The sequence below is a fragment of the Megascapheus bottae genome, chromosome 10 (genome assembly GCF_031878675.1).
Source record: "Megascapheus bottae isolate mThoBot1 chromosome 10, mThoBot2.hap1, whole genome shotgun sequence".
In the NCBI taxonomy this organism is placed as follows: Eukaryota; Metazoa; Chordata; class Mammalia; order Rodentia; family Geomyidae; genus Megascapheus; species Megascapheus bottae.
The window spans coordinates 36664432-36690632 of NC_143518.1; the positions used below are offsets into that span (position 1 = coordinate 36664432).

Genomic DNA, 26201 nt, shown 5'->3' on the forward strand with positions numbered 1-26201 from the left:
TATTTTCACGTCCCATCTGCCATTCACAGACCACCTTGCTTGATTAAATTCCACATCGGGCCTCCACCTCAACCTGTAATGGGTGGTTGGAGAATGCAAATTTGGTCATTAAAACATATCATGACTTCCCTTTGTCCCCAGAATAAAACCCAAACCTCTTAACTAAGCTGTCATTACCTAGCTTCTTCCTTGTCCTCCAGCCTTCCTTCCTTTTCCCTCTTTAGATACTATCCAATCCTTTGTTCTTTTAACACACCAGACCGCCTCTTACCTTGAGGGCCTTTTGCATATTAAAAACAATTAATGAATATTCTGAAGTCAGCTTTACATGATCTTGCTGTGGTATTAATTAGTGCCTTCACCACGCTCTAAGTTCTCCCTTCCCAGTCCTGAGAGATTCTGTAGTTTCCTGTCTAGTTAATTATTAGGGGTCCAATCTAGTGTGATCCACTTTAAAACTTCAATTTCTTATCCAGCTTTGCACTTCTTTCCCCTTAGCAGCGAGACTGATTTAGAGACGTGATGTATTCTACCCTTTAATTAAAAGGCATTCTTTAATTATTAAAGTTTAATAGAAGTCTCCTAATATACTGTGTTGAGACTGAGAGTAAGAAATAGGGAGAGTGAGGAAGCTTGTTTGGTTTTTCAAAGAAAGAAAATTTCTTTTGTCTAACTGGGCTTGTAATTGTAGATATCTATTGGTCTCTGCCTCTGAGACAAAGGCAGGTGGATCATGGAAGTATACATTCAATCTACATGGTCTTCAAATACTCGTGCTTACAGGCACATGAGTTAGTTTCCTGGGAGCTCTCCCCAGTACACAATCTCTGATGGTTAATATGCTCCACCTTGTTTTTTCTCACTTCCTGCCCTTGACAATATAAGTAGTCTCACTGGCTTGGCTTCAAGGGTGTTGGGTTTTTTATTGTTGTTTTTTAATTGTTTTGTTATTGTTTGTGGGGAGGTGTTTTGTTAAATTGTTTTTTGTCATGTGTATAAACAGGACTCAATTCCATTTATTTGTTTTACAGGAAACTCATACTGATTTCAGCATTGTTTATTTGCCTTACACATTGTTACTGAACCAAAGGGTAAGAATGATGAATCTTTCCCATCAGCCCTCTTGCCCTGCTCCAGGGATTCCAGTGACTAGATGAACAGACTCATCTGCAGATAGCCAACCAGAGACTGAGATGTCAGTGTCCCCTTGTCAGCCCACTAAATTCTGAGTGCTTCTCTTGAAGACCTGTCACTTAGAGGACAAAAGGCACATTTGCTCCCTTGACTGAGGACACATGACCTTATAAGTTCCCTTTATATTGCCATCTCATACCATTTTCTATTTCTGTCATGTGTAGAGAATATTAGGGTATGGTTGGTGTAGACAGAAATGACCTTTCTACCTCTTTTTCTTTCATATATTTTTGCCAGTCCTGGGGCTTGAACTCAGGGCCTGAGCACTGTCTTTGGGCTTCCTCAAGGCTGAAGCTCTACCATTGGAGCCACAGCATCACTTCTGGCTTTTCCATGTATGTGGTACCAAGGAATCGAACCTGGGTTGTCGTGCATGTTAGGCAAGCCCTCTACCACTCGATCAAACCCCCAGCCCCTTTCATATTTTTGTACTGGTACTAAGGTCTAAACTGTTGCCACAGCTCCATTTCCTGGTTTTGGGCACTTATTATTGGAGATAAGAGTCTCACGGACATTTTCCTGCCTGAACTGAATTCAAGCCAGCTTCTCAGATCTCAGCTTCTTGAGTAGCTAGAATTATGAGTGTGAGCCACCAGAGCACCCCTAGACTTTCCACCTTTAAATGACACTTCTACATTGTTAGCAGTTTTCCAGATGGTCTGGGATCATTCCAACTATCCCCGCCCCCGGTTCTTGTTTATTGTTCTCAAGAATAATCATAGAAGAAGCTGGGCACCTGTGACTCATGCCTATAACCCTAGCTACTCAGGCTGAGATCTGGGGATTGCAGTCTGAAGCTATGTCAGGCAGAAAAGCCCATGAGACTCTTCGCTCCAATTAATTTCCAAACAAACAAACAAAAAAGCTTGAAATGGAGTTATGGCTCAAGTGATAGAGCCCTAATCTTAAGCAAAGAAGTTCATGGATGATGCCCAGGCTCTGATTTCAAGCCCCAAGACCAGCACCACCAAAACAAAAAAAAAAAGTGCTGAGAATGCAATATTCTAAGACCTAAAGGAAGTGCTAAAGCAGCCTGCACCTCCTTCCTGTCTCTAGTGGTGAACCTAACACTTAAGCTAAGAGAATTGACAAGGACAGCCTGATACTTGTGCCTCTACTCCCCTAGAAGCAGGGAATCCTTCAAAACATTTCCAGTAAGTCACATTGCCCTGAGAAATGTAATCCTGGATGCCCCTTAGAGTGCCCCAGCTGTGGTACAAGCGAGACACATGCAGGCAAAATTCCATCTGTCCAGAGCAGCAGCAGCAGCAGCTTTCTTGAACCTTGGAAGACCAGCCTGAACTAGAAAAGGCCTCTTTTGTCCTTCACTGCTCGCTAATATCTAGTGCTTTTGCTTCACATACCTCATACGAGTGTGCTCTGCTTCACTGGACACACTGGATACAGGCATTAATAACACCTCATCCCACGATGCAGGGGGCAGAGCATTTGGTGTCCTATTTCTCGTGGTTGTTAGAGTGATATCTCTGTGGCTCTCCTCACTGTGGGAGCCCTCCTTTAGAACAAGTTATTAATAAACATGTTTATGACATTGGCACTATGAGCAAGGTTAAGTCTCATAGAACCAAGGTTTTCTGGGCATAGTGGGAGCAGGGCAAAAAGGTTCAGGATCCAGCCTACGGCTAAAACCTCCGCCTGGGTATGAAGGAGATGAATCTGAAGCTGGATACATATGAAATGGGGAGGGGAGGAATGTTAGGTGGGATTTACATCGCCTCCCCTTAGCCCTGCAGCTGTGAATGAGCTAGCAACACAAACTGAGGCAGGTAGGACGGGATTTTGGAAACTGAAGAATGGCACACATGGTGGAATGAATGTGGAGGAAGGCCAGAGAAGTCTCATGACCTTGACTTTCAGGTCTTCATTACTTAGGCAGAATGGCACAGTCTGAAGGGAGCCGAGACTTCCAAGTTTACACTTGAGGAGTTAGGGAACTCAGATTTTTCTGGAGCTCTTAGACATCAGAACCCACATGATGATATTTTTAGATCCCCTTAAAGGAGCACCAGTTCACATCCTTTGACAATTTGGGTGAGACTAGATGAATGTTAGTCTCTGTAGATGCTTTAGGACGAGTATATATGGACCCACTGAGTTTATGCAGCTCTGCTGTTAATGGCTTGCCTGCCTCCATGCCCACAAGTGGGTCACTAAACCATCAAATGTAGAAAAGGTTGCTCTATTTCTCTAGGGCTCGACCTCTCTCTGAGGGCAGCTGGAGGGGAACCAAATGAGATAGACAAAACCATGCCTTGAAAGCCATGAGATGATGGGATTGTAGACAATGAGTGTGCCAGAGCCGTTCCCAAGATATCACCTCTAGGAATTAGGTCACCATTGTGCCAACAGCCAAAAGTTGTGGCTCCATTTTCCTCGGGTCATGCAGGAGGAGTAACAGACTCAGAGCTTGTGTGATGAGACCTTCAGCACCGCACGTAAGTCAGTGCTCACAAAAAGATGAGAGACACTTGCTCTCCCATGTAGATACCTCTCCCCTACCTCTGGAGTTGTTTGGGCCAACAGAATTGTTCTAGACCCCCTTTGGCAAGGAAGGATGAATGTTGTAAATATTGCTTCCCTGGTGTACCTAAGAACCCCAGGCACTTTAGAGACAAGAGCAGAAGAGGAGTGGAAGCAAGACTTCTGGTTGCTGATGTGAGGCATTTGAAGGCTCTTTCCTGACTTCATTAGCAACTGCTTACCTAGATAAGTCACAAGTCACTGCTTCAAACCTGTCTTCATATTCTGCCTGTGGTGGTAGTTCTTGGTGTGTAGCTCAATGTTGAGTGCTTATTCAGCATATGCAAGTCTCTCAGTTCAATCCCCTATTCCTAAAACAAAAACAAACAAGAAGTAAGGAGAGGAGCCGGGAGTGTGGCCTAGTGGTAGAGTTCTTGCCTAGCATGCACTAAGACCCGGGTTCATTTCCTCAGAACCACATACATAGAAAAAAGACAGAAGTGGTGCTGTGGCTCAAGTAGTAGAGTGCCAGCCTTGAGAAAGCCCAAGGACAGTGCTCAGCTGCTGAGTTCAAAGCCCAAGATTGGCAAAAAAAAAAAAAAAGTAAGGAGAGAAGCTGGGCATAGTGACTCACACTTGTAATCCTAGTTACTCAGGAGGCTGAGATCTGAGGATCATGGTTCAAAGCCAGCCCAGGCACTAAAGTTCGTGAGACTTGTATCTCCAATTAGCCACCAGAAAACCGAAAGTGGCACTGTGGCTCAAGCGGTAGGGCAGTAGCCTTGAGCTGAAGAGCCTTGAGCTGAAGAGCTGGAGTGAAAGCACCAAGTACCGAGTTTGAGTTCCAATCTCAGACCAAAAAAAGAAAAGACAAGACTACTAGAGATGAGAAGACCAGCTGATAAGCTATTTCAGTGAACTAAGGAAGAACAGATGAGGATTATGAAACACAAAACTAAGCAGTAGAAGCAATGGGGATAAGAAGGGAAATTTCAGAAGGGAAGGTGGCAGAATATTGAAGCTGAATAAGGAAGAAAGAGTACCAGTACAACCCCCAGATTCTTTGCTGTGAAGCTAGATGATAAGGGAGAAACAGATTTGAATCAAAATTTAAATTGAGTGATATGGTGGGCATGAGCTGCTTACAGACAGTCGAAGATTAAACAACTGAAAGTGAATCTCTGCCCATGGGCTGCCACTGAAATCATGAACGTGGGTGAGATTACTCAGAGAAGATTTAAAAAGATCAATTGAGGGCAGACTCTAAGGAAACACCAAACACAGAGAAGGAACAGCTGGATACAAGTTAGCTCAGGAGAAGGCAGAAAGAAAATTGTGCCTGTTTTGCTTTAGGTAAGAGTGTAAACTAGTGTATTCATTTCTGGTAGATGCTGTAACATATTACTGCAAACTTAATAACACAAATTTACTATCTTACACTTCTGGAGGCCAGAGGTGTTAAAATCGGTAGGCAGGGCTACCTTCCTTTTGGAGGTTCTAGGGAAGAATTTGTTTCCTTCCCGTTCCCAGTTTCTAGAGGCTTCTTATGTTCCTCCCACCTCCGCTGCTCAGTCTTGCAGTTTAGCATCTGACCCTGCCTGCATCCCACTCTCACAACCTCGTTCCTCCTCTCTCTCTGTCCTTCTGCTTCTGTTATCATATTCCTTCAATCTGACGCTTGCGAGAACACTTGGATCCCACTCAGATAATCCAGAATAATTTCCTCATTTCAGGATCCTTCATTTCATATATCTGCTAAGTCACCATTTAAGGCAACGGAGCCACAGATTCTAGAGATTTGAATGTGGACATCTTGGAGGAGGACATTACTCTACTTACCACACATACTACTTGCTAGCACATGGTAAATGCTCAAAAATATAAGTACTGATAATAATATCAACATCTCTATGGTTAGGAGAGACATATCAGAGAGACATTAAATCTGGGCACCGGATATAATTCTACCTACTCAGGAGACTGAGATCTGAGGAACAAGGTTGAAAGTCAGCCCCTGCCCACCCCACCCCACCCCCACAAGGAAATTGTCAAGACTGCATCTCAAATTAACCACTGAAAAGCCAGGCTGTGTGAATGGTTCAAATACCATATACACCAAATAAATGCAAAGTCTTGAGTTTAAAAAAAAAAAAAAAGAAGTGTGCTCAAACAAGTTGAGCAAATGCAGATTCCTGAGTTCAAGGCCTGGTAACAGAAAAAAAAAAGAAGAAGAAGAAAGAAGGAGGAGAAGGACAAGGAGGAAGCACAAGAAGGAAGAAGAAGAGGAGAAATGGAGGAGGAGAAAAGAAAGGGGAGGGAAAGAGAAGGAAAAAGAAGGAAGAGAAGGAGAAGGAAGCAGAAGAAGAAGGAGAAAGATGACTGAAAACATAAAAAGAAACTCCCTAAGTCACAAAGGATAAGGTTCAAAGCACAGCTGCAGGAGGAGCACGGACCCCTTGGACACTAAGAGAGAAATCCACCCATAGCTGGTCATATGTGGAAATGTAGCAGTAGCTATACATTTGCTTCCTCCCTCATTCGAGGAGTGTGTCTGTGCTGGTAAAGAATCATGGTTTTGTCTCCACTTCAGCCTGACAACCCCGCCACACACTGTCAAGGAAGCGCCTCCAGATTCATCTCTGATTTATGGCTGTTTCTCCCAGAGCTCTGAGCTCCATCTCTTTTGTAAATAGATTTTCAATAAATGTGCTGGGATGAATAAGTGAATAAATGAATGAAAGAACAACCGTAATGGGCTGGAAGAATATTGATTTAGGGTGATGGGAACATAGCAGCTTTGATGGGAAGACAGCCTGCAGGACACAGCCTGCGTTAGCAGGGTTCAGACAAAGAGCAGGGAAGAGGGGAAATTCTTCAGAGGTTTGGGGAAAAACAGAAGTACAAACAGGTATATGAAAGCACTGACTGAGCTGGTAATTAATTGAGGTCTTAAGAATCATTACAGGCACCTAAGAGTGGGATTTTACTGATGCAAGATAAATTGGAATTAATGTCACATACCATATGAAACTTTGCTAAGGAAGTAGATTTCCATATTGTCTCACCTCTGGTGGAAGGAGAGGAAAGTAACTACTTAAGGAAGTAGATATGGCTGGGAGTTTGCCTAGTGGTAGAGTGCTTGCCTAGCATGCATGAAGACCTGGGTTCGATTCCTTGGTACCACATACATAGAAAAAAGCCGGAAGTGGTACTGAGGCTCAAGTGGTAGAGCTCTAACCTTGAGAAAGCCCAAGGACAGTGTTCAGGCCCTGAGCTCAAGACCAGGACTGGCCAAAAAAATAATAATAAAGGGGGCCAGGAGTTTGGCCTAGTGGTAGAGTGCTTGCCTAGCATTCATGAAGACCCAGGTTCGATTCCTCGGTACCCCACATACATAGCAAAAAGCAGGAAGTGGTGCTGAGGCTCAAGTGGTAGAGTGCTAGCCTTGAGAAAGTCCAAGGACAGTGCTCAGGCCCTGAGCTCAAGCCCAGGACTGGCAAAAAATAAATAAATAAATAACTAAAAATAATAAAGGAAGTGGATATGTAAATTTGCTTGGCTTTAGTAATCATTTATGTATATATATTTAAACAGCAAATATATCTATCTATATACATATATATACATACATATATATGTATATAACTTTTACTTAAAAATAAAACTTAGAATAACTAACTACCCTAGGTTTCTAAGAGATAAAATAACCCTGTATCAGAAAGAACATTAGAGAAAAAAAAAAAAGAGGCTTGAATTTGTTTTTAATTCTAAATTAAATGCCTGATTCCAAAACTAATTTTTCCATGACCTGGAGCAATTTTCTTAGTCTCATTGGGCATCCATTACCTGAGAGGATAAAGTAGGTGATTCAGGTAAAGCACTTAAGCCAATAAGCTGGTGGAAAGAAAGAAATAATGTAATAAATTATTGCTGTTGCTGTCTCTCAAGGCTGTTGTTACAAATAAAATAACATGTCAAAGCACCTAGGCTAGCATCTTAATGGAAGCTCAATAAATTTTAATTTTCCCTCCTCTCCCTTAGAAATAAATGTAAACCAAATGTTCTTGGGGCCCAAGAGACATGGGAAGCTGGAGGTGCTGGAGACCATGATTGTCCACAAGACTCAGACCTGGCCTCAGAGGTTGTATTGGACTCACGTGTTTGAGATGAAGTGATCCCTGAGACCCACTTGAATATCTGGCAGGAGAGATGAGAAGTGAGGCAGATGTAGGCTGCCTTTATCCCCAAATAACTGGTAGAGAACCATCTTGGTGAGCGACCCACCCAACAAAAAGTTCAGGAGTAGACTGATTCAACCCATCATAGCTACTGATGGAATGCTGAAGACGCCTCACACCCGTCAAACCTACTAAAGACAGTGACACAGTGAGTCTTTCTGCATTCTGGTAGAAGGAGGAAGCCATTGTGGAGAGCGGCCAGAGGCCTTCGTTTAATAGTCTCTACCTCAAGAAAGAAATCATTAGGAATGCAGAGAAAGTATTCTCATGGACTATATGCCATTTCTTTATTCTACTAGGTTTTCAGATGCCTCCATCCAAGCCATCTGTACATGCTGGCCCAGCTAGTGGTAAATGCTTCCTCAATGAGGCAGAAAATAATAAGGGTTATGAGGGTGGGGGAGCCTGAGGATTCTAGAGGGGCTTTAAGCTGCCTGGGATTTCAATGGGACTTCTTTTCTGGGCTCTACCTCTTTAGAAATAAATGAAAATGATTCCACCTTGATTTCTTTGTCGGTAGGTTTAGAGGAAGAGTAGCTCTGTGGCTCTCCTAACCTTGACAATACAAGGGAAACAACCCAGTCCAGAGCTCTCATGAAGATGATTGACTGTCAGCTGTAAAAGTTTATGAATTCCTTGTCTAAAGTGAGTTAGGGGTTAATAATGAAGCCGCCGATTGTGTGAAGCACTGCACTGCATTATGGCAGAGAAAAACAAAAGATTGAGAAGCTCAGTGTGGTTCAGGGAAGAGATCAATATTCCTGAAACTAGGGACCATAAAAGTATTAATGGTACAGGATTTCTTCTCCCCCCCACCCCCATCCCCAGTCCTGGAGCTTGAACTTAGGGCCTGGGCACTGTCCCTGAGTTTCATTTGATCAAGCGAGCACTCTACCACTTGAGCCACAGTTCTGCTTCTGACTTTTATTGTTTATGTGGTACTGAGCAATCAAATCCAGGGCTTTATGCATGCTATGCAAGAACTCTACCACTAAGCCACATTCCCAGCCCAAGGTAAAGGGTTTCTTTGTGAGAGAGGGTTGGAAGTAGTCTAACATGTGATAATAATGATGTGGGGGGCCGGGAAGAAAACCCTGAGTCCAGCACCAGTGTCTCATGCCTGTAATCCTAGCTATTCAAGAGGCTGAGATTTGAGAATTGGGATTCAAAGCCAGGAAAGTCCATGAGATTGCTATCTCCAATTAACCACCAAAAAGCCAAAAGAGAAACTATGGCTCAAGTGATAGAGCACCAGCTTTGAGTGAAAAAAAAGGACCTAATGGACAGTGCCCAAGTGCTCAAGTTCAAGTCCCAGTAGCAATATGCTACACACACACACATTCAAAATAAAAAAGGATGGGCCAGAAGTATGGCCTAATGGTAGAGTGCTTGTCTCGTATGCACGAAGACCCAGGTTCAATTCCTTGGGACCAGATACATAGAAAAGCTGAAACTGGTGCTGTGGCTCAAGTGGTAGAACACTAGCCTTGAGAAAAGCCCAATGACAGGGCTTAGGCCCTGAGTTCAAGCCCCAGGACTGGAAAAAAAGGGGGGGGACTGTAATAAGACAGTGGAATTGGAATTGGGAATCTTCACAGGCAGTGAAGACATCCTTTGGCTTGTAGAAGTCCAGTATGAAGGAGGCGTGTGCTGAGGGCAGAGGATTCTGAATGGGAACTTTTAGATCAGCGTGGCCTCCTCCTCACCAAGGGCCAGAAGTTGTCTAACCTTTCTTCGGAAGTCATTGGTCAAGGTTGCTGAGAAAACAACTCTGGCTTTTCCATTAATCAAGAGGACAATGGCCTCCTTTGAGGGTCAGTAGGTATTTGGCTACAGCCGCATATATCCTCCCAGGGTATAACAGAGAGCAAGGTCAGCCCTCTTGATGTGTTCCTGCTTGTGTGAGCACTCTGCTTACACTACGTTATCTCAGTTCACTTTCAGAAGCCTATGACTCTGCCACAGTTCTCAGACTCCCTGTGGGACAAGAACACTCGCTACTGCCACATCTGACCCTGGCTACCTTAGTGCAAGTTCTCTTCTTCCTAGTCCTCATAACTCTGCTCACTCTACTCACTGTCGTTAAGAATATCACCAGAGACAAAGGCAGTAAGAACCTAGAACCAGGAGCAACACTGCTGGCATAAACATCTGTGTCTCTTGGTGGAATCTCCACTGTAGTAAAGACCTTACAGCCCAAGGACCATCTTGGAACCATCCTGGAGCCTGGACTCTGAAGAAGAGGTCCTCCCACAATGCCAGGCCTTGCTCCCCTCCTCCACCCAAGCCTCTCTTCAGCTGGTCGTCGGCAGAACTCAGCTTCTGAGTGTTTTTTTTTTTTCCTGTGAATCTTCTAGATCAAAACATGCATGGCTTTTGATTTCTGCATTAGCACAGGAAATGAACAAGTCTACAGGGAATTGCAAATTGATTACAAAGCCCAACTTTCCCTAAATTGGGCATGTGTGAACTATTGAATATTGACGTTGTTCGGAGCTCACAACACCTCAAAGTGAAGCTACCCTGAATCTCAGTTGCAGGTCACAGGAACAGGACAGGTCCCCTGCCCTGAATTCCTCTTTGACAAATGCTAGAGATAAAAGAGTATTTATTCTCCAAAAAAAAATATGACTTGAAAGCACCAAGTATTTTGCTCTCATCCTCCAACTTAATGGGTTGGCAGAATTTAAAAATACCATATTCTAAAGTGATAATTTTTCCTTTTTTATCTTTTCTGAATTTGGAACAAATTAACTCTCTTTTCAAATGAAATCCAAACTAAAGTAGCAATCTTTTTTTTTAAAAAAAAAAACCATACTCTCAGCCTACTGGGTTTGAGTTACTGTAAGAAGAATCTGACTGAGATTTTGGCTCACACCTATAATTCTGGCTACTCATGAGGCTTGGATCTGAGGATCACGGTTCAAAGCCAGCCCAGGTAGAAAAGTCTATGAGATCCTTATCTTCAATAAAGGACTCAGAAAAAGCCAGAAGTGGTGCTGTGGCTCAAATAATAGAGTACTAGCCTTGAGCAAAAAAAGCTCAGGGACAGTACCCAGGCCCTGAGTTCAAGCCCCAAGACCGGTACACATACACACACACACACACACCGTTTACCCCTTTTTTTGGAAGCAAAACCAATATGTACAGCTCCCTCCATCATTAGCATTATTTATATCAAGTGGCTCCTTACCCTCACATACACTCCACCTTGGCGGCTCAGACAGAGAGTTCTTCTAGAGCTTTCCTCTTGGCTGAGAGTCATAGAACTGAGTAGAACAGAGTTGGAGCACAAGACTCTGTTCCTTCTGGATCGTGGGCCATGTGGTCTGTCTCAAATCACAGCTTACCCTTTCTTCTCCACTTCAACCCACAGAAATGGAATAACTTGTTCCCTTGATGCCAACAGGCTGGTGTTGCTCAGATGAAAAGGAGTTCACCGGATTCGGGGCTCTACCCCGCCTTGATGGTTGACTGGCTTGGCAGATAAGACTGAGAAGCCTGACGACTAAGGAAGGAAGGAAACCTCTGGAAGCTTGGACCCCTTTGTGAGACCCTACAAGCGATCCTGCTGGGCTGCCTACCATGCCGCTTCTCCTTGGGGAGGTGTGGGAACCAGGCCTGGTGTCCGGGCATGCGCGGGCATGGCTTCCGTGCATCTGTGCAGGGAGAAGCTCCACAGCAGATTCATGCATGCCTTGCAGATGGCAGAGAGAGGCTCAGCACTCCTTATACTCCCTAGTTTTCCACAGCTACCTTCCAGATGTCCTTTTCACCCAAGAGACACAAGTGTGTATTTGAGGACCCTGTAGGTGAGAGTTAATGCACCACAGGACATGAACCAGATGAGCAGCAGGAGGCAAAAGGGAAAGCACCCTAGATAGACAACAGATTCAAAGCCAATACAAGAAGGATCATGTGTCTTAATAGGACAACAGACAGGAAACAACTGCATGGAAAAGATCTCTGCAGATCTTGTAGATATTATGTTCTTTCACATACTAGCTACATGCGTATCCTAAAAGCCTACAGTTAAATGACATGTCCACACCTATGATCTAGCACTCAGGAGGCTAAAGACTGAGTTGTGAGTCCAAGACTAGCTTGAGCTGCGTAGCAAGACTCTCTAAGTATGGGACTTAATTGCCCCAGCCAATGAGACTGCATTATAAGCTTCTAGCCACCAGATGGCAGCAAAAGGTCAGGCAATGTCCTTGTAAAAGCAAAGAAGACACTCCCTCACATTCTAATAGCTAGCTAGTTAGTCCTCCTTCTAACTCCATAAAGGACTGTAGCCAAGTTTTCCACACTAATCCAAAAATCATCCTGGACTGGGAAATTTTGGAATTTAAAATATATTTGAAGCCGGTGTACTAGCTCATGCCTGTAATCTCAGCTACTCAGAAGGCTGAAATATGAGGATCACAGTTCAAAGCCAACCCTGAGAAGCAACTTCCCTGACTCAATGTCTTGTGTTTGTCTCTGTAGACTCTTCCTGTAGTACCTGGTGACACCCAAGGCTTCAGTTCCTGCACCTGTCAGTCTTAAGCCATCAAGTCTTGGCCATGACATCATCCAGTGGACAACAGGAACCAAACAGGAAAGGCAACAAAAGCCAATGAGATGCTGCTGCTCCCTCGGGGAACTTCAGGGCTCATGGGGTAAATAGCTTCCCTCAAACCAATAACAACCCCAGGGCTTTTGTGAGAAAAGCCACACATGGGATGCTGGTGGATGCTCTAGGATGTGAGGCTACAGGTACCATATGGGCTCCAAACAGGAAGGCCTGGCTTCCCAAAGCAGGTGCCATGTTAGGGAAAGTGATGAATGAGTATTAGAGGCCCAACAAGTAAGCATGAAGGAAACAATGGAAAATCAAGCTTAGAAAATAATATAGAACTAAACCAATCAGTAGTAGAGGATCTTGAATGCCAAGCTAAGGATGCTCCATTTCAACCAGGAAGAAGACAGGGAAGATTTTTGAGAAAGGAACTGACAAAACACTCGAGATTAATCTGGCAGTGTTGATGTCAGAATAAGTAAGTGTGAAGAAAGACTGGATGAAGAGGACCAGTTAAAATGCTAGGGGTGTGACACTGCCTGAAGTTTCTGTTCCTGTTCCTGGCACCACCTGTTTCTGTGACATCACCTACTCTATTCCACTCACCCAAAATGCCCTTTGGAGCTCTAGCCCAAGGCAATCAGTAGGAACAGGAAAGCCAGGCTCATACCAGCTACGCAGTAGGTTGAGATATGAGGATCGAGGTTTGAAGCCAACCAGGACAGAAAAGTCTGAGGCTCTTATCTGCACTTAACCAGAAGAAAGCAGGAAGTAGAAGTGTGATTCAAATGACAGAATGCCAGGCTTCCTGAACATTCTAGGACTTGCAGAGCTGACTTCTTTGGAAGACCTAGAGTGGAAAGAGATCTCTACTTGCCTTTCTCCATTCCTCTGGAAGTTGTCTCACTGTTTCAGCCCACTGAAGCACACAAGCCATGGATTCCCAGGATGGATATGAGCCTGAAAATCACAGCCACCAGCCTGTCATCCTTCAGACAGACTCGCACAGTGTCAGGTCCAGAATGCCACAGGCCACTCACAATTCCCTTCTCATCTTGCCAAGGAGGCCTCTATCGCCCAGGAAGTTAAGTGAGGCCTGTACTGCATGTGGAGGGGTGACCCTTGGAGGTCACATAGAATCGGGGTGGTTTCTTTACAGCTGTAAACCCACAAGCACATTATCTCAGCCAGTGGTTCTCAAACTGTGTTCCCGGGATCCCTGGGGATTCTCCATAAAATACAAGATGTTCTTTTCCCTTTTCATGTTTCTTCTCTCACGGGTATACAGATGAGTTTTTGAGAGTCTGCATTATGCATATTAAAGAGATTTGCAGACATCTAAATATGTCCATGCTTCTGCCTAAATAGGTTATGATAACATATAAGTTGTCTTTGTTGTTTCTACATGGATTAATAAATTCAAACTTTTAAGTTTAGGAGTTTGTTCTCTCCCTCTCCCCCCCCCCCCCCTCTCTCTCTCTCTCTCTCTTAAGCAAACATAACCCACATAACAAAAACTCTTTGGGATCTCTCATCATTTCCCAAATTATAGTCTTGAGAGGGAAAGCATTGAAAAACCACAGGTTGAAACTTGCTAAGCCTCTATTTCATTATCTGCAAAAGTGTGCTAAATTTATTTCACAAGATAATTTGAGGCTTAAAGAAGCTATCTCATACCAAAAAGGTGTGGTCCAGGTCTTGCGGTCAATCTGTGACTGTCTAAGATCAGGTACCCAGGTTCTTGAAGCATGGCTCTCTTCATAATCATCTGAGCAGCTCTGCACTTCCCTGGGGTGCAGTGAACAAAGTGTAGGATCTAAGGAATGAAAAATTGTGAGGTGTGGCAAAACCTTCAGTGGAGGCTGAAGCCCCTGTGTCCCAGCTGGGCCTGGAGCACATTCTGTCAAGAGCCCTGTGTGAGCCACGGGTGGCAAACACCTGTAATGCTGCTTATTTGGGAGGGCCATGGTTCAAGTTAGTCTCGGCAAAAAAGGTCTGGGAGACTCTATGCCCAATTAACATCAGAAGCAGAAGTGTGGTTCAAGTGGGAGGATGCTGGCCTTGAGCAAAAAGAGCCAAAAGACAGCACCAGGGCCTGAATTCAATCCCCAGTGCCAAAGCCAAAAAAAGAAAAAGAAAAAGCGCTGTTCAGCAAATGATGGTCCTATCAGAGGTGCCACCTTCATCTAGAGGCCTGCTGAGCCCAGCAGAGAGCCCAGAAATCCATTAGCACATCTGTACATCTCCTCTCTTGCCACCTGGGGGCAGAAGTCTCCCACCAGTGGAACAGCAGATTGCTTAGGACCAAAACAAAACAAAACATCCGGAACAGTCACTTCAGAGAATGTGTCCCTTCAACAAGTGTGTTAGGAGCCATGACATTTCCCAGCCATGAGTACATGAGGTTGGGTTCCTGCACGAAGGTGTAGTAAGAGTCCCTGGAGGGGCCGGGAGTTTGGCCTAGTGGTTAAAGTGCTTGCCTAGCATGCATGGAGACCCGGGTTCGATTCCTCGGTACCACATACATAGAAAAAAGCCGGAAGTGGTGCTGAGGCTCAAGTGGTAGAGCTCTAGCCTTGAGAAAGTCCAAGGACAGTGCTCAGGCCCTGAGCTCAAGCCCAGGACTGGCAAAAAAAAAAAAAAAAAAGTCCCTGGATCACTTGCCCTCTAGCAGGAAGAATTTCAGTTTCCCCTCCTTGGCATCACTTATATCATTACTGCCTACACACACACACACACACACACACACACACACGGGCACTCACATACACACATACATAGCATGGCTCTCTCCTACTACAATTAAGAACTGGAAGGAGTCTAAAGGTGGATTTCTCATCTTGCCTAATTCCCCGCATAAATGAGTCTCCATTTCTTAATGAATGAAGAGAGAGAAATAAATATACCCACTTTTTAGAACTGAAGAAACATAAAAGAGCTCTATGAAGACTCAGGTGCAGTTCTTGTGGTTAATATCTAAGCCAAATTGCTCAGTCCTTTTTACCATAGGCACAAAAATAGAAATGCCTGGCTCTGATTCCCAAAGGAGCCAAGATTAAGCAAGGGCAAGTTCATAGGCGTTGGAAGAGATAGGGGTGGGATGTCTCCCTGATTGAATTATTGCTTAGTCCAAGTGAGGGGACACCGGAAGATGAGCACCCCAGTGTGGCCTGGGGATCCCTGTATTCTACTTTCCTGCCCATTGGCAGCCTTTCGAAATGACTTTACATGCTCTCCTGACTCCTGAGAGCACATGGGAAGCTCTCATGAAAGTGCTCTCTGAACAGGCCCAGAGAAGTGTAGTAACTTGCTCAAGGACTCAAAGCAATTCTGTGTGTGAGGCCTGCGTTCTCTCCACAGACAACTCCAAGAAGACCCCATGTCAATTGCCAGTGGCATTAGAGTAGTGCGCTTGTCACCAATGGCTCTGTCTGGCCAGAGTATCCACCCTGCTAAATGACAGCCATGGGGGCATCTAGAAGGTCTGCCTGCCCACTCCTGAGCAAGCCTGTGCTTTTGTCTTGTTCCCACTGAATAATGAAGCAGCCTTTTTCTTAGACTTGAAGGGGCTGCCCTGCCCGCTCCCAACACCCAGACAAGCCTTCCCAAGCAGTCTATACCTCAGTGCTGGGCCATGGTGAGGAGCACCACGGCACAGCACGGAGAGGAAGGGGAGCCTTGCCGGGCAGTGAACAGCTGAGGAAAAGCAGGCCTGAGATGCTGACCCACGCCCAGACATCACAGGTACAGACTCACAGGCCCTGCTTCTGCCACTTCTGCCTTGAGGCTGTCCAGCAGGGCATTCAGCTGCCACACTTCCTAGATGTTTCCTTCCTAAAAATGCCTACCTCCTAGGCAGACTCAAGGAAGAGGGAGGCCCAAGTACTCTCAAACCTTTTGTTCAAAAGAAGACTTGATCTGATCTCCACAAATGTCCACTCCTAAAGTGAGCTTTTAGAATTGAAATGAAACCCTGGCATTGGTGGCTCATACCTATCATCTGAGCTGTTCAGGAGGTTGAGATTTGAGGATTGTGGTTCAAAGCCAGCTCTGGCAGAAATGTCTGAGTTACCCTCATCTCTACCTAACCAGGAAGAAGCTGGAAGCAGAGCTGTGGCTCAAATGGAAGCATTCTGGCTTTGAGTGGAAAAAGCTCTCCTTTAGGAGAATATAAGGTCCTGAGTTCAAGCCCGGGTACCAGCACACAAAGACATACAAAAATTCAAAAATATTAACACAACTGAAATGACAGTGTAGTTCATCGAATTGCTTGTACTGTTGATCTGGAACCCACAGTTACACTTGGAGGGTTCTGAGAACCTGGATAAGTGACTGAGTTCACAGGCACCTGTAAGTGAATGTAGCATTCATCTATTTTGCCCAGTAGTATTAACAACACTTGTGTCTCTGTCACTAATAGAAATGGGAATATTGCCATATCCTATTGTGGGTACCAGTCTCCTGAAACACTGTTTACATTCGTCAGATCAACTTGGAAATGATAGCTGTTATTCAATGTGCCACTCAGTCTGCCTATTGAACACATTCTTAGAGGAAGTGGTACATTGCTATGTCACAAGTTTGCTTGTGGAATCTTTCAATAACTATATTCCCCCCCAAAAAATGTCTTCCTTTACAATCCAATGTATTTCTGGTTTTGTTTGGAAACCAGTCATGAGCCTCAACAGACTGCTGACAGGGACTTGCACACAGAACTCCTCAGGACCACCTGGATCCAGTCAAGTTCCATTAAATGTAAAGAGCTAGGCCGGGAGTTGGGTACACGAATCAGCTGTGTGCCCTGTGACCAGAGCACATTACTGCATTCTCTGAGTCACCAAGTCTTCATCATCGTGATGAGAATAAACACATCCACTGGACAGTTTCTGTGGCTGGCTTTGTTGATCCACATATAAAGAGCTTGTCATGGTTCCTAAAACTGGCTAACTGTATCCTAAAAGCAACCTGTCATCACCATTACTGAGAAAGGGACTCCGTGTCTTGGAGCTGTAGTCACATTACAGTCCATTTTAGAAATTATAGGCAACTCTGAGGCTTTTCTTCCTCCTCAGCCTCTGTCATCCAAAATGGTCAGGAGTTTCTGATTGTTTTCTTTCTGTCTCTGTATCCAGGACTTCTTACAAGTCAAATGGACTTCCCTCTACCAACAACGAACACGAGCTGCAGAGATGAAAGCTTAAGTGTCAGGACCAGGAAAGGGGGGCAAGAGGGTGGCTGCACTCAGGCATCAGCTGCCCTGGTTCACTGGGCAGAGCCAGGGAAGATGGTGGTAGCTGTGTCTCTGTGTATACGGGTATAATTTATTTTCTTGCATGGTTGGGGGGAGGCAGCTGAGGTTTCACAAGCTGTACCTGACAGATAATTATGCCAAGACAAATTGTGCCCTGCCTTACCCTTCTCTCTGTATGACCACCTCTAGAGTCTGTAGCGGGGGAGGGTGCAGGGCATGGGGGTGGCCCAGTGGGAGGGGGCAAAGCTGGGCCAGCTGACCCATTACTCATCTACAAGCTGAGGTAGACAATGGAGCTGGGAAGAATGGGGTAAGCTACAATAGAGGCACAAAGGGACCTCTGGACTGGGAATCAGGTCCCTTACAGGAAATAAGGGGATACAAGTGGTGTCACTGAGTTCCCTGGTTCCTGGTTGCTCTATAGGAGGCTAGGGCTGGACAGCTCAGGGCAATGCTGACCAGATACAGAATGCTCCTCCATAGCCTGCAGGACGCCCCACCCCCAATCCTAATTCTGACCCAGGGGCTGATGGGAATTTCAGTTCCTCACTGAGTATCTCCTCTGAATTCTGGCCCACACTCTCTCTACTTCCACCACTCTCTGTTTTCCCCTGCCCTTTCCTATTAAAAACATCTCTGTGGCATGACACCATTTTTTCCTAATATTCTCAGGCAAAAACGTGGAAGACAATGTAAGTATAGCTTCTAAACCTGCTATGCTCTTTTTTTAGAGAAAAAAAAAGGTAGTAATTTTCACTATAATCTTGGATTTATAATTATTTTTTGTTGACCAGCATGGAAGCTAATAAAAATAAATCAAACCTTTAAACATATTAAGCTTTATTTTAAGAACAAGAGAGAGAGAGCGCACTCAAGGTGCATGCTGGTGGCTCTGCCTATAATCCTAGCTATTCAGAAAGCTGAGATCTGAGGATTGAAGCTCAAAACCAGCGCCAGCAGTAAAGTCCATGAGGCTTAGCTCCAGTTAACCACCAAAATGTCAGAAGTAGAACTACGGCCCAAGGAGGGTAGAGCTCTAGCCTTAAGCACAAAAGCTCTGAGTTCAAGGATTCCTCAGATTCCTCAGAGGCATCTTACCTGGTACAGCATGCACTAACTTATTAAGCTTTTCCTGGACCATCTTGTGAACATCACAGTGTCTGGCTCTGGGCCTCATCATTAGCTGTGTACCTTCAAAGGACAGTGATGGGCGCAAAAGGACCCTCTGGGAGGGGCCACCAAGGCAGGAGTCACTAATGTCCTCCGAGGGTGGCATCAGGAAGAGCTGCTGCAGGAGTCTTCTCTGATTTGCTCTTCCAGGAGACTGCTGTCTGCTCAACCTCCTCACTATGCAATGCTTCTCAATCTCCTGCTCCTCTTCCTCTTGGCCTCCTGTGAATCCCTTAGCAAGACTAACAACTATCTCTGAGGCTGTCATAAGACCCCATGGCAAAGACCCACCCCTTCATTCCCCCAGGCCTGGCCTCTAGAGGAGATTCAACAAGGAAGGCCCACATGAAACTCAACACAGCTCCTCCTGCACGTTAGGTCACGTGACCCAGAGGCTCCTGGACTAGTGGACTCTGGTCAAGTCCTAGTCCGGGCATCACTCCCAGGTATCTTCCTGTCAGCCTTCCCAGGCTTTCCTGGCTCTTCCTGGCAGACCCTTATAGTCCTTGAGGCACTTCCAGCTTCCTACCACTGAGGATAGTGCCTCGAGGGACGCCTGGTAGGCCTGGACATCACCCCACCACCATTACCTGCTCTGCTTTCTAGCTATCCCCACTTTATCCCATCCCAGATTCCCTGTTTGGGTTTGGTTTATTTGTTTGTTTCTTGCCAGTAGTGGGGTTTAAAATCAAGGTCTCCCACATTCTCTCGGTGTCTTGGGCAGCACTGGCCCGTGGTCATGGCTGTGGCCTGTTACGTCTTGCACAGAGGACAACACCAGAAAGGTAACCGTTCAGCATGGCAGAAGCATCTGGATTCCTCTTGTCTTCCAGCTCCCTCTTACGAGTAGCATTTGGGGCTCCAAGGTCACATTTCTGGTGACTGGGGCAGTGGTTAAGACCTGGGGAGAGGTTGCTTATTCTTTGGATCAGTCTTGGAGAATTCCCATCACCTGGAAGGAAAGGATAGATGCCAGACATGTCCTCATGAGCACGAGATCAAAGTCCAGCTCAGGGAGGAAAGCAAGACGGTAAGGAGGCCAACGAGAAAAAAAAGAGCTGTTTTACCCAGGGTAGAAGGCAGTGGTTCCCGCTGCAGGAAGCGATTTAATCATCCCGCAAGCTTCCTGCCTCCTCCTCCTGGCTCTTCCAGATCCTCAGCCCACAGAAGAATGCCAGTGTGGAGGAAAAGGGTGGAAGGGCAGAAAGAAACACCGAAGACCCAACACTCGCCTCATTAGGACATGGGAAATGGAGAGCACAAAGGAGATGACTTAGAAAGCAAAGCGGAGCCAGACACCAGGGGCTCACACTTGTAATCCTAGCAACTCAGGGGGCTGAGATCGAATGATCCGTGTGGAGTCAGCTCAAGCAGGCAAGCCTGTGAGACTCTTACCTCCAAGTAGCCAGAGGGGGCGGGGAGGGGGAAGCCAGAAGTGGAGCTGTGGCTCAAGCAGTGAAGCACCAGCCTTGAGTGTAAAAGCTAAGGCCCTAAGTTCAAGAGGAGGAGGAGGAGGAGAAGGAGGAATTGGAGGAGGAGAAGAAGGAGGGTAGGGGGCAGTGAGGAGCAGCAGAGGAGGGTGGAGGGGTGGCGGGGTCATGGCTCCCCGCCCCGGCCCCACTCCATGGGCGAGGATCTGGGTTCCGGGCGGCCGCTGGGGGGAAGCCCAGCCCGCGCGGCGCCTCCCCGCGCCTCGCCCGCCCGCTCTCCCGCGCTGCGCTCCCGCTCGCGCCGGGCCCCGCCACACTCCAACAGAAGCCATTACAGAGAACAAACTACCTTCTTGTCTCCGAGATGGGTCCCCGGGGCAGAAGGCAAATTGCCTGCCTCGTGCATAATAAACCAGGCGTGGAGAGCGGCGCGGAGGAGGCCGCGGCCCGCACCGGATCCAGGCGGCTCCACCGCGGCCTCCCGCGGCTCCCCGCCGGCGGCCGCACCACGGACCCCGCACCCCTACTCCACGCCCCGGTCGCCACCGCCGCGCGCGCCCCGGGGAGTCCCCGGCCGCCCGCCCGCCTCCCCTCCCCGCAAGCACAGCTAGCACTCAGCCCCCCCCCCGCCCCGCCCCCCGCTCTGCCCGTCGCTCTCCCTGGCCGGGAACGCATCTCTTCCTTGTGCAAAGGCGGCGCGCTTCGCATCCACCAGGTCCCCGTCCCGAGGAGGTCCCGGCTTCCCTTCCCACTCTGGACGGAGGACGGAAGGCAAGGCTTTCTCCCCCTGCTGAGCAGGCACCCCGCGTACACTCTTGGCCGGCCGCGCAGCTACTAGCAAACTAGTGCAGCCCAGACGCTGAACCACGCGTCCCTAGGAGAATTCCACCCAGGCCTCAGACTTGACAGTGTCATCGATGGCTGCGATGTAAAAGATGGGTCTAGAACCCTGAATCACCAGTCCACCACGACGCGCGCGCGCGCGCACACACACACACACACACACTATTCACTTTCCTTTCTTTTGAGGGGGTGGAATAAGACTTGGTATTTGACTTGGCTTGCTCATCTGACACTCCACCCGTGTGTGTGTGTGTGGGGGGGAGAGAGAGAGAGAGAGAGGAGGGAGAGGGAGAGTGTGTACTGGGCCGTGGCACAGTCTGTTTGCTCTTTTTGTTCAAGTTTAGCCCTCTATCACTTGGGCCATACCTCCACCTCCCACTTTTTGCTGGCTAACTGGACATAAAGAGTCTTAATGAGTTTTCTGCCCAGGCTGCCTCTGAAACTGTGATCCCCACATCTTAGCCTCCTGAGTAGCTAGCATGGTAGAACTGAGCCATCAGGGACAGCCCGATGCTATTTCCCCTTCTTGAAATTCCCGTTCTTCCCCCTAAGATATGGTAATAGGGGTGAAATGTTCATAGAGAAAATGGAGAACACAAAGGCAACTGCTTAGAAAGCAAAGGGGAGCAAGACAGCAGTGACTCACACCTGTTCATCTTAGCTACCCAGGAGCCTGAGATCGGATGATGACAGTTTGAAAGGTTTGTGCAGAGCCCAGCAGCCTGTCCTGTACAGGGATCTCCAGGCCTGCAGGTAAAGCCACGCAATACACACATGGGAGGAGAAAATCCAGCAGTTTCAAACCTGTGTATGACCTAGGTGCAGATGAGAAGCATCTAGGAGTCTTTAACAGGGACCAGGACAGAAGGTGGGGAACCTTCCCACCTACGCACAGCAGGTTTTGTGCAATGACCTGAAAAAGCAAGTTGGGGGATAGCGACAATGCAAGGAGAGTTTGTCCCAAGAGCGAGGGTGACAAGTGATAGCATGGCTCAGATCAGGCCTATGACCTGTAAAGGGACTGACCAGAAGTGAGGCTGGAGAGAAGGAGACTGTAGTCAGTTCAGGGACTCCCTGGACCAAGTAGTTTAATGGGCTTAATTTTATCCTGACCTTGACAGGAAGCCAAGGAGTGATTTGGGAGATGAGACTATCACCTCAGATTTGCGTTTTAGAAGGATTATTTCAGCAGCAGAGTGAAGTATGGATTAGATAGGGTCAAACTGGAGGCAGAAAAATCAGATAGGAGGTTCTGGTATTAATCCAGAGGGGAAAGGAAGAAAACCTAAACCAAACAGGAGCAATGGGAGTGGGGAGAAGCTGCCAGGCTGGAGCTGAAAAAAGAAAAGAAAGAAGGAACAATCACCAGGTGGTGGGTATAAGGAAAAAGGACAAACCTGGCTCCCCAGAGAAGGAAAAATGAGCTTTAGATAGAAGGCAGATGATAGGTGGACAGGCAGGCAGGAAGACAGACAGACAGACAGACAGGCAGGTAGGCAGGCAGGCAGGCAGATAGATAGATATAGATATAAGTATTAAAGTCAGGTGCCAGTGATTCATATCTGTAATCCTAGCTACTCAGGAGGCTAAGATTTGAGCATCGTGGTTTGAAGCCCACCCAGACAGAAAGTCCATGAGGCTCTCAGCTGCAATTAACCAGCAAAAATCTGGAAGCAGTAGAGTATCAACCTTAAGTAAAAAAGTCAAGGAACAGTGCCTAGTCTCTGAGTTCAAGCTCTAGGACTGGTGCACAAGTACACACACATACACATACACACAAACCACACATACACACACAAATAATGTGGCCCTACAGCTCAGAAGGATGGAGATAGGTGTGTGTGAGTTGTCCCTAGGACCTTGGTGACAAAAGAAGACAAAAGAAGAGATGAGATTACCCTGAAATGTGTGGGTAGAGGGAGCGAGGGGGTGAGAACAAAGCCCTGCAGAATAGCTACCTTGAGGGGAGGAACAGAGGCAGAGCAGAACACTTCTGCTGAGCTGGACCTGTCAGAGAGGCTAGGGAGATCTGAGGCGACACTACAAAGCAAGCGAAGCTCAAAGTGTCATTACTGAAGAATGCTGCAGACTGGTCCAAGAAGTGTCAGAAAGAATTGTCGGGAAAGACTGTACATGGGACAAAAGACGATTCTGGAGTGTCCTTTCTAACTCACCAACCAGAGTTATTTCTGCTTTATCCTGCCTAAGAGCTGTTTTAAAGCTATGTAAATTGTGGGAAAGTGAAAACACAGAGGCTTCTTGCACATAGAAATGTAAATTTATGTCTAATGGAGTGCAATTGATTAGTGCCCTGTGGATAAACTGGCTTTATATCTAGTTGTAAATTCATTTGTTTCAGGATTCCCAGCTGACCTATACAAATGTGGAACTTGGAGTTTTCCTTTGAACCAGTTGAAATACCCTACTAGATTTCTCATTACTCTATAGGCTTAATATAGTATTTATTGGTGGTGGTGTTGATGATGGCTTAAACTCAAGACCTCATACTCAGTTTGCTCACTTGGTTTGACAGTCTACCACTTGAATTAGGCCTTTAACCAAGATCCTTCAGATTTCCACCTCCTGAGTAACAAGGATTACAAGTGTGAACCATAGGCGTCTAGCTTAAATACAACTTTGACATGTATTCATTGTATGCTTGTCTGAAAGTTATAATCCAAAAAGCTTTGCGATTGCCTAGCATGTACAAAGACCCAGGTTCGATTCCTCGATACCATATACCTATAAAAAAATCCAGAAGTGAGCCGGTGTGGTGGCTCATGCCTGTAATCTTACCTACTCAGGAGGCTAAGATCTGAGAATCAAGGTTCAAAGCCAACCCAGGCACAAAAGAACCTGAGATTCTTATCTCCAATTATCCTCTAGAAAATAGGAAGTGGGGCTTGGCTTGAGGGTAGGGAGGTAGCCTTGAGCTGAAATGTTCAGAGACAGTACCTAGGCCAAGTTCAAGCCCCATGACACCACCACCGCTCCCCCCCCACCCCCCGCAAAAAAAAACGGCGAGAAGTGATGCTGTGGCTCAAGTGGTAGAGCTTTAGCCTTGAGAAAGCCCAGGACAGTGCTCAAGCCCTGAGTACAAGGCCCAGGAGTGTGGTAAAAAAAAATCTGAGGGATGGACCTCAGGTCCTGAGTTCAAGCCCCAGTACCAGCAATCAATACATCAATCAAATCTGAAGGGGTCCCCCTGTCCTGCCTGAGGCACCACTGATCCCCAACTGAATACAGATTGGCACAACCAGCCAGTCTACCAGCCCACTAGGGTTTTGATTTTAGCACTAGGGTTATTTTAGCAGGGTTCTCAGGGTTCTCTGATACCTGAGGTGCCATACTTGCCTTGTGGTTTTGTTTTTGATTTTAACCCCCATGGAAATTTTAAACACAAGGAGAACCTGTGTCAAGAAAAAAGACTGGTTCTTGAGCAATGAGGCTTTTTATTTGATTGTTTCATTGTTGTTTTTTTCTTTCCTTAACCTAATAAGTAAGGGGCAAGCCTTCAGTGGGGCAATGTGGGATTCCAGCTTCTTTCCCTGGCATCTAGCCAAGGGCCAAAAAGACAGGCATCAAAAAATAATTGTTTTAATAAGTGAAGAGACTGTTAATAGCCCTTTCAGTTATTAGGAGAGCAGTGGAGCTTGGGGGACCTGGGGCCCAGAAGCTCCTCTGCTTTTTTTTTTTTTTTAAATTTATTTTGTTGAATTTTTCTCCTAGCTGACCCACTAGTGTACAGGGTAAAGGACTGGAAATTTTCCTCAAAAGTCAAACTTCAGAGGCCTTTTGTCATGCAAATCGCCTACAACTACATGTATGAAAATATCCAGCACACTTCCTTAACAAATGTTTAGATTCTGCCCCGTCACAGCCCCCCACCCCACAAAGCACCATCAAATCTCAGGAAGCTTCATTCAAAGGAAAGGATCCAGTATCTCACCCCATCACAGAATATCACCCAGAACAAGAAAACCAAGACTCAGAAACTTTCAGTGGGGACCAGGAGCATGGCCTAGTAATAAAGTGCTCACTTAACATGCCTGAAGCCCTGGGTTCACTTCCTTGGTACCACATACACAGAAAAAAGCTAGAAGTGGTGCTGTGGCTCAAGTGGTAGATGGCTAGCCAGACCCTGGGTTCTAGCCTCCGGACTGGCAAAAAAAAAAAAAAAAAAAAAAAAAAAAAAAAAAAGCCGGGGGCGGGGGGGAGAGCAAGAAAGAGAAAAGAAAAGAAAGTATCAGTTGTGTATGTGTCCAAGGTCACATGACTAATAAATCATGTTTAGGCTAGAACTCATGTCTGGATTCTCCAGCCAAAGAGAAAACAAATTTGAATGCTGAGAGCAGGAAGATCTGGTCAGTGTTAGGCTAACATACCAAAACATTCCAAGTACAGGTGCTGGTAGCTCATGCTGAGATCTCATGCTGAGATCTCATGCTGAGATCTGAGGATAGGTTAAAGCTATCCCTGGCAAGAAAGTCTGTGAGATTCTTACCTCCAATTAAAAGTCGAAAGTGAAGCTGTTGCTGAAGAGATAGAACACTAACCTTGATCACAAATGCTGCTCTGAGTTCAAGCCCCAGTACCAGCACACACACACCTACTAGGCCTGCCTCACAAGCACAGAGTCTTGTGACACTCAGAATCTAGCTGTAGTTGCTGGGATGGCCCTAACTGAAGTGGGCTTTTGCCTTCTTAGCCATCTCTTGGAATCTCTCTGCCCACCTTCTACTTCCATGGAGAAGATGGCTCTCAGGATCACTGGGCAGTTGAGAGACTCAGGATCCATCCCCAGGAAAAGTCAGATGACAGGGTCTGAGTTCACAGAAGGACAAGGAGGTAGGAAATGGGCAGAGCTGGGAACTCTCCTGCAGACCCATGGGAAAGGCTCTATTTCCACAAAGCATTCACCATGAAGCCGACTGACAGGATGAGAAGAATCAGGAAACCCTATCAAAAAGAAGCAGCAACATTTAACTGAGAAAAGAGAGCTCAGAGAAGAGATAGACATGGCCAGCATGTTT

The 26201-nt window shown here is 46.3% G+C and overlaps 1 long non-coding RNA gene across 2 annotated transcripts; it reads right to left on the bottom strand.

Annotated features, from left to right (window-relative positions):
* LOC150058079 (uncharacterized) lies at window positions 1-25725 on the bottom strand. 2 transcript variants are annotated; one of them, XR_016536795.1, is made up of 3 exons: window positions 25673-25725; window positions 3918-4046; window positions 1-73 (listed from the first exon to the last, which is right to left on the bottom strand). It is a non-coding gene; the product is annotated as an uncharacterized LOC150058079 (long non-coding RNA). The 2 variants fall into 2 exon arrangements; XR_016536794.1 differs by lacking the exon at window positions 25673-25725 and adding an exon at window positions 11107-11405.
* Between the last annotated feature and the right edge of the window lie 476 nt (window positions 25726-26201).